Genomic DNA, 14,841 nt, shown 5'->3' with positions numbered 1-14,841 from the left:
GCAGGGAGGTTGACGTCAGATATTCATAAGGGTGAAAACAAAACGCTTATTCAACAGACCGCGTGGCCTAATGGATAAGGCGTCTGACTTCGGATCAGAAGATTGAGGGTTCGAGTCCCTTCGTGGTCGTTTTTATTTTTCTTAATAACCACCATAAATAGATAGTTGATGCTTTATATGTCTTCAAAGGAATGTTAAAACGTTATAAAAGCTCGATAAATGTAAATGATATAATAAAACAAACAGCACATCCCTAACCACTCATAAGAACTTCTGCGTTGGATAAGAGAGAGCTGCTACTGTCAGTCAGTCAACTGACTTGTAGGTGGTAGTAACAACTACAACAACTCACACTTGGAAAAAAAAATCTTATTTATACAGGTATAACGTTAAGCTCCATCTTTCTTGCAACCTTGCCCTGGATTGAGTAGTTTAAGGAAACTGATGTATGTATAGATGACTGGAAAGATGTTAAGAATCATTATTAAACATATTATCACATTCTCAAACTCTCTGCTTACCCATATTTAAGGTTTTAGGGCACCTGGAGGCAATTCTGGCACTGCTGGGCACAAACAACACTGGATAGGCTGCCAGTAAATTGCTGGCAAATTCACAGACACACCAACACACACATTAGGTGTGGGTTGGATTGGGAGTCAAACTGGAGCAGCTGAAGGAAGACCAAGGCAGGATCCAAGAATTACAGTTATTGATATATCATCTTCCAATACAATGTATAATTCAAGGCACCTTCCAAATGGTAGTAAGTGGAAACAAAGAAAACCTGAGAATGAAACCCGCACAAGATCCGAGAACCTTTCTGACCATTATTATTATTATTATTAAGAGCAACTGGTGTGAGAGGTCGCCTTAAAGTGTGTCCTGAAGTGGACTGGCACCCGATCTATTGCTAGTTTTAGTCTGACATAGATTAATGTGGTTTAAAAATTGTTATCTAGACACATGGATATTTGTTATTGTGTAACTAAATGGTAGATGTACCCTAAAAAGTACTGCTGTCCTGTCTGGGGCAGATTCCTACTCTTTATTAAGTGGTGCCCGAATGACCCAGTAAGTGTAATGAATGAGATTGGAATAGTTTACACACAAATCTACAGTGCCCTCCATAATATTCGGTACAAAGACCCATTTGTCCTTGATTTACCATATGGCTCCACAGTTTAAAATTACAAATCCAACAACTCATCCACTTCAATGAAAGTCTACAATGTGCACTGTAATCACACCTGAATGGTCAGTCAGTCAGTCAGTCAGTCATTCTCCAACCCGCTATATCCTAACTACAGGGTCATGGGGGTCTGCTGGAGCCAATCCCAGCCAGCACAGGGCACAAGGCAGGAACAAACCCCAATATAAATGTTTATTCTAAAACGTTATTGATTAGATCCTGCCGGGATTTAAGAAAGTTTTGCACAGATCCTCTAAGTAAGAATTTGATTGTTTCCATCCATCCATTTTCTAACCCGCTGAATCCGAACACAGGGTCACGGGGGTCTGCTGGAGCCAATCCCAGCCAACTTGATTGTTTCCAATTTCAAATAATATATAACACCAGTAATGGCACACGTTATAATACACTTGACTCACAGTTTTCATCCTCTTTCTCTGAACGTTTACCATTTGTTTGCTCAGAGGCTGATGCGATTGCTGCTTCCTGAGCTGCTCTTCTTGTCTCCACCCCAGCGGCCCGCTGCTTCTCTTCTTTCGTCTACAACATGTTTTCACGTTAAAACTGACTAAGTTAGTTTTTGTGTTGCAATTACTTGGTACGTTTTTCTTAAATTTTCACTTAAGCACCACAATCTGCCTCAAGAGTGATTAAAGATATGAAGAGGTAGGGGAAGTGACCGCGAAGATGGTAGGGAATGAGAACGATGCACATACGCATGCGCCGCACGGCCGCCCTGCTGCGCACTGCCGTGAGTTGATTCTGCAATAAAGTAAAAATAAAAAGAGTAATAAAAATCAGCGGATAGTAGACGTCACGTAGTATATGTGTGCCAAATTTCAGGTCAATCGGTCAAACGGTTTGCGAGCTAACAGGTGATTTCAAATCCTGGACAGACAAACGAACAGCCATGGTAGTGTATTATAACAACATTTATTTCTATAGCACATTTTCATACAAACAGTAGCTCAAAGTGCTTTACATATTAAAGAATAGAAAAATGAAAGACACAATTATAAAACAAAATAAATCAACATTAATTAACATCGAATAAGAGTAAGGTTCAATGGCCAGGGGGACAGAAAAACAAAAACTCCAGACGGCTGGAGAAAAAATAAAATCTGTAGGATTCCAGACCATGAGACCACCCAGTCCCCTCTGGGCATTCTACCTAATATAAATGAAACAGTCCTCTTTGGATTTAGGGTTCTCACAGAAGGGCTTGATGATGATGATGGTCACGTAGACTTCTGCCTTTTAATCCGTCCATCATTGTTGGAGTCTCATGAAGCTTTGAGTGGGTGGAGGTGGCGCAAAAGAAACAGAAGAGAGAGTTGGGGTCAGTACCAATTTTAGAGCCACCATGAATAGTTATTTTGAGGAAATTGAACATATAGAGCATCAGGATAAAGTTAAATTAAGATTAAAATGAAGTTATGAGAAGGCCATGTTAAAGTAATGTGTTTTCAGCAGTGTTTTAAAGAGCTCCACCTTATCAGCCAGGCGAATTCCTATTGGCAGACTATTCCAGATTTTAGGTGCATAACATCAGATGGCCGCCTCACCACTTCTTTTAAGTTTTGTTCTTGGAATTCTAAGGAGACACTCATTTGAAGATCTAAGGTTACGATTTGGAATATAACGTGTCAGACATTCCGATATATAAGATGGAGCGAGATTATTTAAGGCTTTATAAACCATAAGCAGTATTTTAAAGTAAATTCTGAATGACACAGGCAACCAGTGTAGTGACATTAAAACTGGAGAAATGTGTTCGGATTTTCTTTTCCTAGTTAGGATTCTAATAATATAAGATTGTATAAGAAGATCAGTTACCCACTGACTTAACAGAGGAGGGCTAGGATTTTTTTCAACTGAGCCAGATAAGTCTATGTGAAGTAAAGGCCATTACAGTTTGTTTGTCCTTCTCTATTTAAGCCCATCTGGGTGCCCACCAAACACAACTGTTAGTGGGTTACGAGGGATTGTGACACCAAGGCTGTCTGATAGGCATTTAAACATTTTTGGTCCAGAATGATGTTAATTTGGCGCCTGCCCAAAACATGTGACCCAGTGAGGTTGGGGCTCGATTGCAACGTTCGCAGGTTGGATCTTGCCCTGGAAACAACGAGGGAGATGTGCTCGATAAAAGATTTTGAGTTGAATAATTGAATACTTTGCACATGCGGAGCTCGAATGATTTCCGGGCATGGCTGCCTTCCACTTCTTTTCTGAAATGTTGAGTAAGAGATCCTTTTCCTACTGTACTCTGTGATCTTTAAAAGGAAGTGACTTTAAAATGGTTGCATGTGGGGAACATTCTAACCTGGCCACTGACCTGGCCCCGTGTTCATTTGCTGTGTCTGGGTGTTCTGATGGGTTGTTGGTTTTTTGAGCCTGTGTCTTTGGTACTGTGTCTCTCCGGAAAATCCTTGGGTATCGTTGGTTTGACTTTGTGTTGCTCATGGCAGTTACGTCAGTTACGGCACTACGGCCATGTGGCGCGATTACCTGAGGGTGATCCGGCTCGTAAGATCCTCATTGTTGGGGACCCGAGTAGCTGGACCAGGCCCAGGGGCTCGCCCACGTAACACCTAGCTGCGGCAGATAGAGGGTCATTTCTGGAAGGTGGTCTGCCTGGGGGGTTGCCAACTGGGATCCCAAGTTGTTTTATTGTGTAGTGGGTGCTGCAACACACTGTACCGATGCATGCTCCCCAACCTGACTTGGCTGTGCTCGAAAATTGATGTTTATTGTGTGGCCTGGGTTAGTTCCCAGTCCGGCCCTGCTCCACCATAATAAATGTGTGTTGTGTGCCCGTCTGTCACGCTCCTAATGTATTGAAGTGGTAGCTCCCATTTGAATGAATTCACACCTTGTCTGTTCCTGTTTTGAGTGGAATAATGTTGGTTTTCTTGAAGCCTTTGGACTCGGCGTCTTCTCACGGTTGTAAGACAGTAAGTCGTGCGTCACGATGTATTCACATATCTTAACTCAATTCAGAGTTACAGGGGGCCAGAGCCTGAATTAGCTGAGATAACGCTGTGCTCGGATCTCCAAAGGTCGCGCGAAAAGACAATTTCCCCTCAGGGGATTAATAAAGTGTACCAAATAACAAAAATAAATAAATAAAAGTCAGGCTCAATGATCTCTTACAAACTCTCTTGAATCCAGGTAAAGGTCGGACCCCTACTCTCTCTTCTGTTTCTTTTTCTGGTTTCTTTGTGGTGGTGGCCTGCGCTACCACCACCTACTCAAAGCTTCATGATGCTCCAACAATGATGGATGGATTAAAAGGCAGAAGTCTATGTGACCATCATCATCAAGTCCTTCCGTGAGAACCCTAAATCCAAAGAGGACTCTTTCATTTATGTTAGGTAGAATGCCCAGAGGGGACTGGGCCGGTGGTCTCATGGTCTGGAATCCCTACAGATTTATTTTTTTCTCCAGCCGTCTGGAGTTTTTTTTTGTTTTTTCTGTCCACCCTGGCCATTGGACCTTACTCTTATTCTATGTTAATTAATGTTGACTTATTTTGTTTTCTTATTGTGACTTTAATTTTTCAATTCTTCATTATGTAAAGCACTTTGAGCTACTTTTTGTATGAAAATGTGCTATAGAAATAAATGTTGTTGTTGTTGTTGGAGTAGTTTCCTAAATTAAGAGAAGTAATAACACGCTGTCCCTCCTATTCCTAAAAGTAGGAACCACTCTTGAGATGTTTGAGCCACTTAGGACCGTTTTCCTGCTCTGTGGTGCTTGATAGATTCAGGCACTGGTGCCCCAGCAGGATTTGGACCTTTTTTTTTTTTTTTTGTTTAATTTTATTAATTTTATTGTAATCATTCCATACAAATAAATCAACTTTTACAAAAAAAAAAAAATAGGATGAATAAAACTTAACCCCCACCAATAAGAAAGAGAGCATGGCCAACGGAGTAAAACTTAAAGCTTGTAAACATACCTAAATTGATTTGTTTAAAAGGGCAATAGAGATGAATGGAGAAGAAAAAGAAATGTGGAAAGAATTGCTTCCTCTGTGCTTTAAGAGCTTATTCTAAAATATTATTGACTAGCAAAATACCCGCACTTTGAAGCGGCGAAGTACTGCCTTAACATTTTTATTAAGAAGAAAAGTAAACCCTTTTTAAACTGAGGGAAAATATACCAATAGTTATTTGTTAAGGATCTCTTTGTATGCTACGTTGTCAGTTCGGCCCTCCGGTTGTAGGTTGTAATATGACCAAGCCGTGCGCTAAGCTTACTCTTGAGCATGCAACGTACAGTTGGCCATGCGTAGAATTTCTAAATGAAACCTAATTAACTTTTGTAAGTAACCTGTAAGGAATGAGCCTGCCAAATTTCAGCCTTCTACCTACACGGTAAGTTGGAGAATTAGTGACGTTGGAAAGTTCAATATGGCGGCCGACATTGGTGTCATACCACCGAAATAAGTATGTACATCGGTTTTGGTTAGCGCAGGGAAGCCGCCTACCAAATTTCGTGAAGATGGGGCCATAAATAAGAAAGTTCAACATGGCGGACGTGGTCGACCGTTATAACCGTTACGCGTAGAATTTCTAAATGAAACCTAATTAACTTTTGTAAGTAAGCTGTAAGGAATAAGCCTGCCAAATTTCCTATACGGGAAGTTGGAGAATTAATGATGTTGGAAAGTTCAATATGGCGGCCGACAGTGGCGTCATATCACTGAAATAAATACATACATCGGTTTCAGTTAGTGCAGGGAAGCCGCCTACCAAATTTCATGAAGATGGGGCCATAAATAAGAAAGTTCAACTTGGCGGACTTTGTCGACTGTTATGACCGTTACGCGTAGAATTTTGAAATGAAACCTGCCCAACTTTTGTAAGTAAGTTGTAAGGAATGGGCCTGCCAAATTTCAGCCTTCTACCTACACGGGAAGTTGGAGAATTAGTGACGTTGGAAAGTTCAATATGGCGTCCGACAGTGGCATCATACCACCGAAATAAGTACGTACATCGGTTTTGGTTAGCGCAGGGAAGCCGCCTACCAAATTTCGTGAAGATGGGGCCATAAATAAGAAAGTTCAACATGGCGGACGTGGTCGACCGTTATGACCGTTACGCGTAGAATTTCGAAATGAAACCTAATTAACTTTTGTAAGTAAGCTGTAAGGAATAAGCCTGCCAAATTTCCTATACGGGAAGTTGGAGAATTAATGATGTTGGAAAGTTCAATATGACGGCCGACAGTGGCGTCATATCACTGAAATAAATACATACAAAGGTTTCAGTTAGCGCAGGGAAGCCGCCTACCAAATTTCGTGAAGATGGGGCCATAAATAAGAAAGTTCAACCTGGCGGACTTTGTCGACTGTTATGACCGTTACGTGTAGAATTTTGAAATGAAACCTGCCCAACTTTTGTAAGTAAGTTGTAAGGAATCCATCCATCCATCCATCCATCCATTATCTAACCCGCTGAATCCGAATACAGGGTCATGGGGGTTGTAAGGAATGAGCCTGCCAAATTTCAGCCTTCTACCTACACGGGAAGTTGGAGAATTAGTGACATTGGAAAGTTCAATATGGCGTCCGACAGTGGCATCATACCACCGAAATAAGTACGTACATTGGTTTTGGTTAACGCAGGGAAGCCGCCTACCAAATTTCGTGAAGATGGAGCCATAAATAAGAAAGTTCAACATGGCGGACGTGGTTGACCGTTATGACCGTTACGCGTAGAATTTCGAAATGAAACCTAATTAACTTTTGTAAGTAAGCTGTAAGGAATAAGCCTGCCAAATATCAGCCTTCTACCTATACGGAAAGTTGGAGAATTAGTGATGAGTCAGTGAGTGAGTGAGTCAGTCAGTCAGTGAGGGCTTTGCCTTTTATTAGTATAGACTAGTAAAATACCCTCGCTTCGCAGCGGAGAAGTAGTGTGTTAAAGAAGTTATGAAAAAAAGGTAACATTTTAAAAATAACGTAACATGATTGTCAATGTAATTGTCGTAGGCTTATTTTACTATTGAGAATGATGAGTATGATTGTAAATGTTGTGTATGAGAAATACACATTTTTAGGATGTAAGGATCTCTTTGTAAACAACACGTGCAGTTCTGCCCTCAGACTGTAAAATGTCTGCTGAGCTTACTCTTGAGCATGCAACGTACAGTTGGCCATGTGAGAAGCAATCTTGTGTCAAGTCAGTGGCGACCTTTTTTAGAGTCTGGCCCTGTGACTCATTTATTGTCATAGCGAAGCAGACCCTTACTGGAAATCGGAGGCGTCTGAACTGGAATGGGAGGTCAGAGGGTATGAGAGGGATGCGAGGAATAAATACAGTCTTCTCTGAGCCTGTTTCAGTGAAGACAGTTGCCTCAATGAGGTTCTTTTGCAGAGATTCGATCTGAAGCCTGGTGCCATTACAAAGTTTTGGTGGCTGTAAGTTTCGTAGTAAATCGGTGGAGTAAACAAAAAGGCAGTAGTCACCAGCAGGCAGACGTGAAGCAAGGAGAACAATACCAGGCTTGAAGCAGTGGAGTAAAGAAGAAGGGAGCAGTGGGCACGAACAGCTGAGGACAGTAAGGAAGCGAGTGAGGAGGCACATGAGCACAGGATGTCATTAATATATATAGGCAGGGAGCCTATCATGTGGTAGGTGTGTGGACAGCGGCCGTGTGGAAAAAGGAAGGGGGACCAGGGGTGGTCCTTGTGTGTACAATAAATCCTCTTTTAATGGAAATAAGGAATGAAACCGCCAAAAGGAGAGCTCAGTTCCTAAACTTCCTTATGGCGTAATGGTGAGAACCGCCAAAAAGAAGACATTATTTTCAAAAGTTCATTATGGGGCACAGCACGAAATGAAACATACTAAACGTTTGTAAGTACAGTGTGAAGGATGAGCATGGGAAAATTGGAAGTAGCACAAATAGTAAGGAGGGGTTTCCCCTATCTATATATACAGTTTAGGGGGTACACCCGTTTTCCCCCCTTGGGTGTTGTAATAGGACATGAACCATACCTAACTTTTATAAGTACACTGCAAGGAATGAGCACGCAAAATTTCAGCTTCCCACATATATGGAAAGTGGGAGAATTAGTGAGGAGTCAGTGAGGGCTTTGCCGTGAGATCGCTTCTTTACATGTAAATTAAGTAAATACGTCCACGGTGCGCATCAGGATTGGTCGCCGGATTCACTGCAGGCTGTGTGATTATAAACTTTTAAAAGAAAGTTCAGATAAAGGACTGGGGAACGTGGGGGGATTGTGTGTGTCTGGGTGTCTGATTTATATGTGTATATAGTTGTAATATACTGTAGGTTAAGTACATGTGAATATATTTGCGGCGTTTATAAATAAGAGATTAGTGCTGCAGACGGATGGCCTTATATGGGCAGGCAGCCAACTACGTGGGAGGCGTGGTGATGGGGGACGCAACTCCGCCTCACACGGCGACCGAACTGCAGGCTATGGGCGTATATATTTATGTAAGTAGTATTCAGTTATGACCGTTACTCATAGAATTTCGAAATGAAACCTGCTTAACTTTTGTAAGTAACCTGTAAGGAATGAGCCTGCCAAATTTCAGCCTTCTACCTACACGGGAAGTTGGAGAATTTGTGACGTTGGAAAGTTCAATATGGCGGCCGACAGTGGTGTCATACCACTGAAATAAATACGTACATCGGTTTCAGTTAGCGCAGGGAAGCCGCCTACCAAATTTCGTGAAGGTGGAGCCATGAATAAGAAAGTTTAACATGGCGGATGTTGTCGACTGTTATGACCGTTACGTGTGGAATTTCGAAATGAAACCTGCTTAACTTTTGTAAGTAAGCTGTAAGGAATGAGCCTGCCAAATTTCAGCCTTCTACCTACACGGGAAGTTGGAGAATTTGTGACGTTGGAAAGTTCAATATGGCGGCCGACAGTGGTGTCATACCACTGAAATAAATATGTACATCGGTTTCAGTTAGCGCAGGGAAGCCACCTACCAAATTTCGTGAAGATGGGGCCATGAATAAGAAAGTTTAACATGGCGGATGTTGTCTGCCGTTATGACCGTTACGTGTAGAATTTAGAAATGAAACCTGCTTAACTTTTGTAAGTAACCTGTAAGGAATGAGCCTGTCAAATTTCAGCCTTCTACCTACACGGGAAGTTGGAGAATTTGTGACATTGGAAAGTTCAATATGGCGGCCAACAGTGGCATCATACCACCGAAATAAGTACGTACATCGGTTTCAGTTAGCACAGGGAAGCCGCCTACCAAATTTCGTGAAGATGGGGCTATGAATAAGAAAGTTCAACATGGCGGACGTTGTCGACCGTTATGACCGTTACGCGTAGAATTTCTAAATGAAATTAGTGATGAGTGAGTCAGTCAGTGAGGGCTTTGCCTTTTAGTAGTATAGATTACATCCTGCCAGGTTTTGAAAAAATTCTGTGCCGATCCTCTAACTGAATATTTGATTCTTTCCAATTTCAGATAATATAAAACATTGGTTTCCCATTGACTTAAAAGAGGAGAGTTTGGGTTCTTCCAGTTTAGCAAACTAAGTCGGCGTGCCAAGAGTGTAGTGAATGCAATCACAGTTTGTTTGTCTTTCTCCACTTTAAGCCGCCTGTGAGCCCACCAAACACGGCTGTTAATGGGTTAGGAGGGATTGTGACCCCAAGGCTGTCTGAAAGGTAATTAAACATTTTGGTCTAGAATGATGTTAATTTGGTGCAGGCCCAGAACATGTGACCCAGTGAGGCTGCCACTTGATTGCAGCGTTCGCAAGTTGGATCTTGACCTGGAAACATTTTGGAGAGTTTTAGTCGAGACAGATGTGCTCGATATATCATTTTGAGTTGTATAATTGTATGCTTTGCGCATATGGAGCTCGAGTGAATTCTCTGCATTGCTACTTTCCACTCCTTTTCTGATATATTGATTAAGAGACCTTTTTCCCATTGTCCTCTTGGATCTTTGAAAGGGAGGGACTGTAAAATAATTTTATATATTGCAGAGATGGTGTCTGAGTCCTTGAAATTGAGCAATATTTTCTCCAGCCTGGAGGAGGGTGCAAGATAAGGAAAATCGGGCAGGTTCTGTTTAACAAAGTTCCTAATTTGAAGATAGTGAAGGATTTGGACTTTGTTCTGTACACAGTGCTGCCAATAAATTGTAGAAGAACCCTGTACTAGATTAAGAGTGGTTCAAAATGGATGAACAAATAAGGAAACCTGCATTCCATCTGGAGAAGCTGTCAAGATGGCCCCCAGGACTTGAATTGGATTAAATCGGTTTGAAAAATGGATGACTGGACAGAAGAGTAATGAAACTGGCATCGTTCTGGATTTGGATCACATCTTGCACACAGCACTTCCAAGGAGGCTCCTGGCTCCTATGACCCTGGATTGTGGATGAAAAATGTAGTCACCACACCAAAATCCGATTCCTCAAATCCAATGTCGTCTGTATATTGCCTCGTTCGAAAAAACACTGCCTTGGCTGCTTGGAGGTCCTGAAAGGTGGTATACACTCACTGGCCACTTTATGAGGTACAACTTGTTAGTAACCCGGTTGGACCCCCTTTTGCCTTCATAACGTCTCTGTGTCATCGATTCAACAAGGTGCTCGAAATATTCCTCAGGGATTCTGGTCCATATTGACATGAGAGCATCACGCAGTTGCTGCAGATTTGTCGGCTGCACATCCATGATGCAAATCTTCTGTTCCACCTCATCCCAAAGGTGCTCTATTGGATTGCGGTCTGGTGAGTGTGGAGGCCATTTGAGTCCAGTGGATTCGTCGTCATGTTCAAGAAATCAGTTTGAAGTGATTTGAGCTTTGAGACGCGATACGTTATCCTGCTGGAATAAGTCATCAGAAGATGGGTACACTGCGGTCATAAAGGGATGGATGTGGTCAGCAACACTACTCAGGTAGGCTGTGGCATTTAACTCTTTCAGGGCTGATGTCAACTCTTGTGAAAAGGAGGAGTTGATAATGGCAATTGTCTGTAAACTGTGACAAAACCAACCGTTATGTTTTAGTTGGGCTCTTGTTGCTAGAAGGAAAGTTAACTTGGTGACGATGCGGGTTCTCTTCCATACTCTCTTCGTCCATTTGGGAACCCTGAACCCAACACCGTCGATAATGTCACCAAGATGAGCTGACAAAATGGGGAAAGACCTCTCAAAGCCAGGGGATATATTCCAAAAGTGAAACAGTGCTTTATTTAAAACAATCAAAAACAAAAAAAAAGTGCAGAGCTTCAAGTTCCATAAATAAATAAATCCGTAAAAACCAAGTGCCCTGTGGGGTTAAAACCATCAACAATAAATAAATCCTTTAAAATCCGAGGTTAAAAATGTAGAAATTAAAAATGCAGTCTCTCACTCCCTTGTTTCTTTCTCTGGCCCACCTCCATCTAACTCTCTCCCCGGCTCACCGTTACTCGCAGCCGCGGAGACCCAACAGCCACGAGCTTCTTCTGTCAACCTCCGTCTTGGCCTCGAAACGGACGTCACTGCTAGACCGATGAGGTTGGCTCTCCTCCCGTGATCTTTCGCGCACCCGTAGTCGCTCCTCAGATCGGACGGGATGACACCTCTCCTGCTCACCCCACTCGCTAATTGTCAGTGGGGCGAACTAGCCCCCAAGAGCGCGTCAGCATCTAACGCTCCTTCGTGGGGCCCCAGCTCCACTTTCCAAGTAGTGATGGGTCGTTCTTGAACGATTCGTTCGTTTTGAACGAATCTTTAATGTGACTCGGGAAGAACGAGTCATCTCGTGGGAGGGATTCGTTCAGTCGCGCATGTGCATTTGCGCAACTTCCTATAGTTTCTGTATTGGAATTATTGATTCACATGTTTCAAGTCTTCGGGTTTTTCGAGTCGTTCGTTCATCACGTGACAGCCCCATAACCTAGCATGCAGTCTGAGCCGGAAACAGAATTGATTAGTTAATCTCTCGAGTCTTCGGGTTGGAGTCGTTCGTTCATCACGTGACAGCCCCATAAGCTTAACCTATGCAGCCTGAGCCGGTGTTCTAACGAAACATCCTACCCATCGAAATGATCTACTCACTGATACTACGCATGCGCAGACCAAAATCACGCAACCTAGCCTTACTACATTAATGCATTTATTACAGTTTAATGCATAGGTATTTATTGTCAACATTTTATAAGTTGTATATTTTGCATTTTTGACTTTTAATCTTGTACAGGCCATTGTATCCATACACGAGTAATGACTGTCTTGTGAAATCTTTGCATCAGGCTGTGTCTCTTTCGGGCATTAAATGATGCATATAGAATCAATTGAGAAATGTTAACATTTCCATAAATTTGATAGACGACTTCTAAATACAACATGTTAAATGATGACATGGTATAACGTTATAAGTTTAATGTTACGACTTACAATAAACAACGGTAGGATACTTCGACAAAGTAGGACAAATCGTAAGAACACCAGAAAGAGAATTGATTAGTTCATTCCTCGAGTCTTTCGAGTCGTGCGACCTTTTGTCACGTGACCACTTACCGGCTCAGTACCTCAATCACATACTAACGTAAAATTCCATTTGTTGTATGTTGGATCATATTTAGAAATTATCATAAAATTATCAAAAATATCTAAAACTTATTTTCTCATAAATAAAAAAAGGTCTGTCAATTTCCGTCACTATGATTTTGTTACTGTTTCTTGAGTATCTGTGGTGTGTTATTTTATAAATAAATAATCCTGTTACAAATAAATTATTGATTAATTTGTCCTTTCATTGTCTTTGTCTACCAGTAAACAAACACTAGGCTATATAATAAAATAATCCAAGCCTACAATTAAAAAGTACTTATAGTTAATAATCGTACACTATTCTATAGCAGTGTTCATTTTTACTCCAATTTTGAACGACTCTGAGGAATAAACTAATCAATTCTTTTTCCGGCTCAGACTGCATAGGTTAAGCTTATGGAGCTGTGACGTGGTGAACAAACGACTCAAACTCGAAGACTGGAGAGATGAACCAATCAATTCTTTTTCCGGCTCAGACTACCTTGGTTAGCCAATTGGGCTGTCACGTGATGAACGAACGACTCAAGCCTGAAAACTTGTCAGATAAGAGGCTTGGTGAGCGAATCATAGACTAAAGACCCAGGTAAACAATGAATTAATATTTTTGAACTTGAAGTGGCCAGATCCTCTCACCTAGACTGACTTTTCACCTCATTATATATTTAAAAAATTTTTTTTTTTACTTCCTCGATCTCTCTTTTTTTCCACAATTTATCCCCTCCCTCTCTGCTCCTCCGTTTATATATACATACACCTCTGCCTCCGTGGGCACAGCGTCTTAATTACACACCGCAGGAAGCCAATGGGGCAAACAAGAACGACCACACCCACACGTGCAGGTGCGACTCGCTCCAATCACCTCATTAACTCCCCGCGGTCGTGCAATCGTGCCCACGGAGAACGACACGGCTATACGAATTTAAAAACCGACCTTTTTTCGGAAGCCGCGGACCCGCTATACCACAAACTTAATTGGTTTTGACCGAGATTTCCTGTGCTCGCGTGAGTAGCAAGGCGCGCAGAAATGGCACTAACATCTGGCAAGAGATCAAAGCGAATGCGTAAAGCAAAATACTCCGTGGATGACGTTTTGCCTATTATCTCTGAATTGGACTATGACTCGTCGGACTCCGATTTTGATACAAAAGATCGAAAACAAACGTGAGGTTCCAGCTTCAGCTGATTGGTCTCCAATCGTGGTGCGGAACAGGTTCATGTAGCTGACACACCTAGAGCAATGTTCAGCACGGAGGACTGCCACTTAGAATGATAAGTAGTAGAAACCAGATTGTAATGCATTGTGACCATGACCGCTGGTGCTGCCCCAGCCACACGAAGACAGCCTGGCAGCAAGCCTGCCCCGCACATTCTTGGCAAACTGTCAGCCACAGCATGCAGCAACAGATGTTTTATTTTGATTTCTGTGTGAAGACATTACTTTTCAGAAAACTGTTTTTTGGAAAAAATATTCAGCCCTTAAAAATGTTAAACAATGCTCAGTTGGTACTGAGGGGCCCAAAGTGTGCCAAGAAAATATCCCCCACACCATTACAACATGACCACCAGCTTGAACCGTTGATACAAGGCAGGACGGACTCATGCTTTCATGTTGTTAACGCCAAATTCTGACCCAACCAACCAAATGTCACAGCAGAAATTGCGACTTGTCAGACCAGGCAACGTTTTTCCAATCTTCTATTGTCCAGTTTTGGTGAGCTCACGTTAATTGTAGTATCAGTTGCCTGTTCTTAGCCGACAGGAGTGGCACCCGGTGTGGTCTCCTGCTGCTGTAGCCCACCTACTTCAATGTTTGACGGGTTGTGTGTTCAGAGATTCTCTTCTGCACACCTTGGTCGTAACAAGTGTTTATTTGAGTTCCTGTTGCCTTTCTTTCATCTCAGACCAGTCTGGCCGTTTTCCTCTGACCTCTTGTTTCCACCCAGAGATCTGCCACTGTCTGATATATTCCCTTTTTCAGACCATTCTCTGTAAACCCTAGAGATGGTTGCATGTGAAAACCCCAGTAGATCAGCAGTTTCTGCAATACTCTGGCACCAATGACCATGCCATGTTTAAAGTCACTTCAATC

The 14,841-nt window shown here is 42.2% G+C and overlaps 1 non-coding gene across 1 annotated transcript; it reads left to right on the top strand.

Moving 5' to 3' along the window:
• The first annotated feature begins 56 nt into the window (after positions 1-56).
• On the top strand, positions 57-129 carry trnar-ucg. The gene has a single exon. It is a non-coding gene; the product is annotated as a tRNA-Arg (tRNA).
• Positions 130-14,841: the final 14,712 nt, after the last annotated feature.

The sequence above is a fragment of the Polypterus senegalus genome, chromosome 12, assembly GCF_016835505.1.
Source record: "Polypterus senegalus isolate Bchr_013 chromosome 12, ASM1683550v1, whole genome shotgun sequence".
In the NCBI taxonomy this organism is placed as follows: domain Eukaryota; kingdom Metazoa; phylum Chordata; class Cladistia; order Polypteriformes; family Polypteridae; genus Polypterus; species Polypterus senegalus.
Note: the sequence above shows the minus strand (reverse complement) of the source record. Positions and strands in the feature narration are given on the sequence as shown.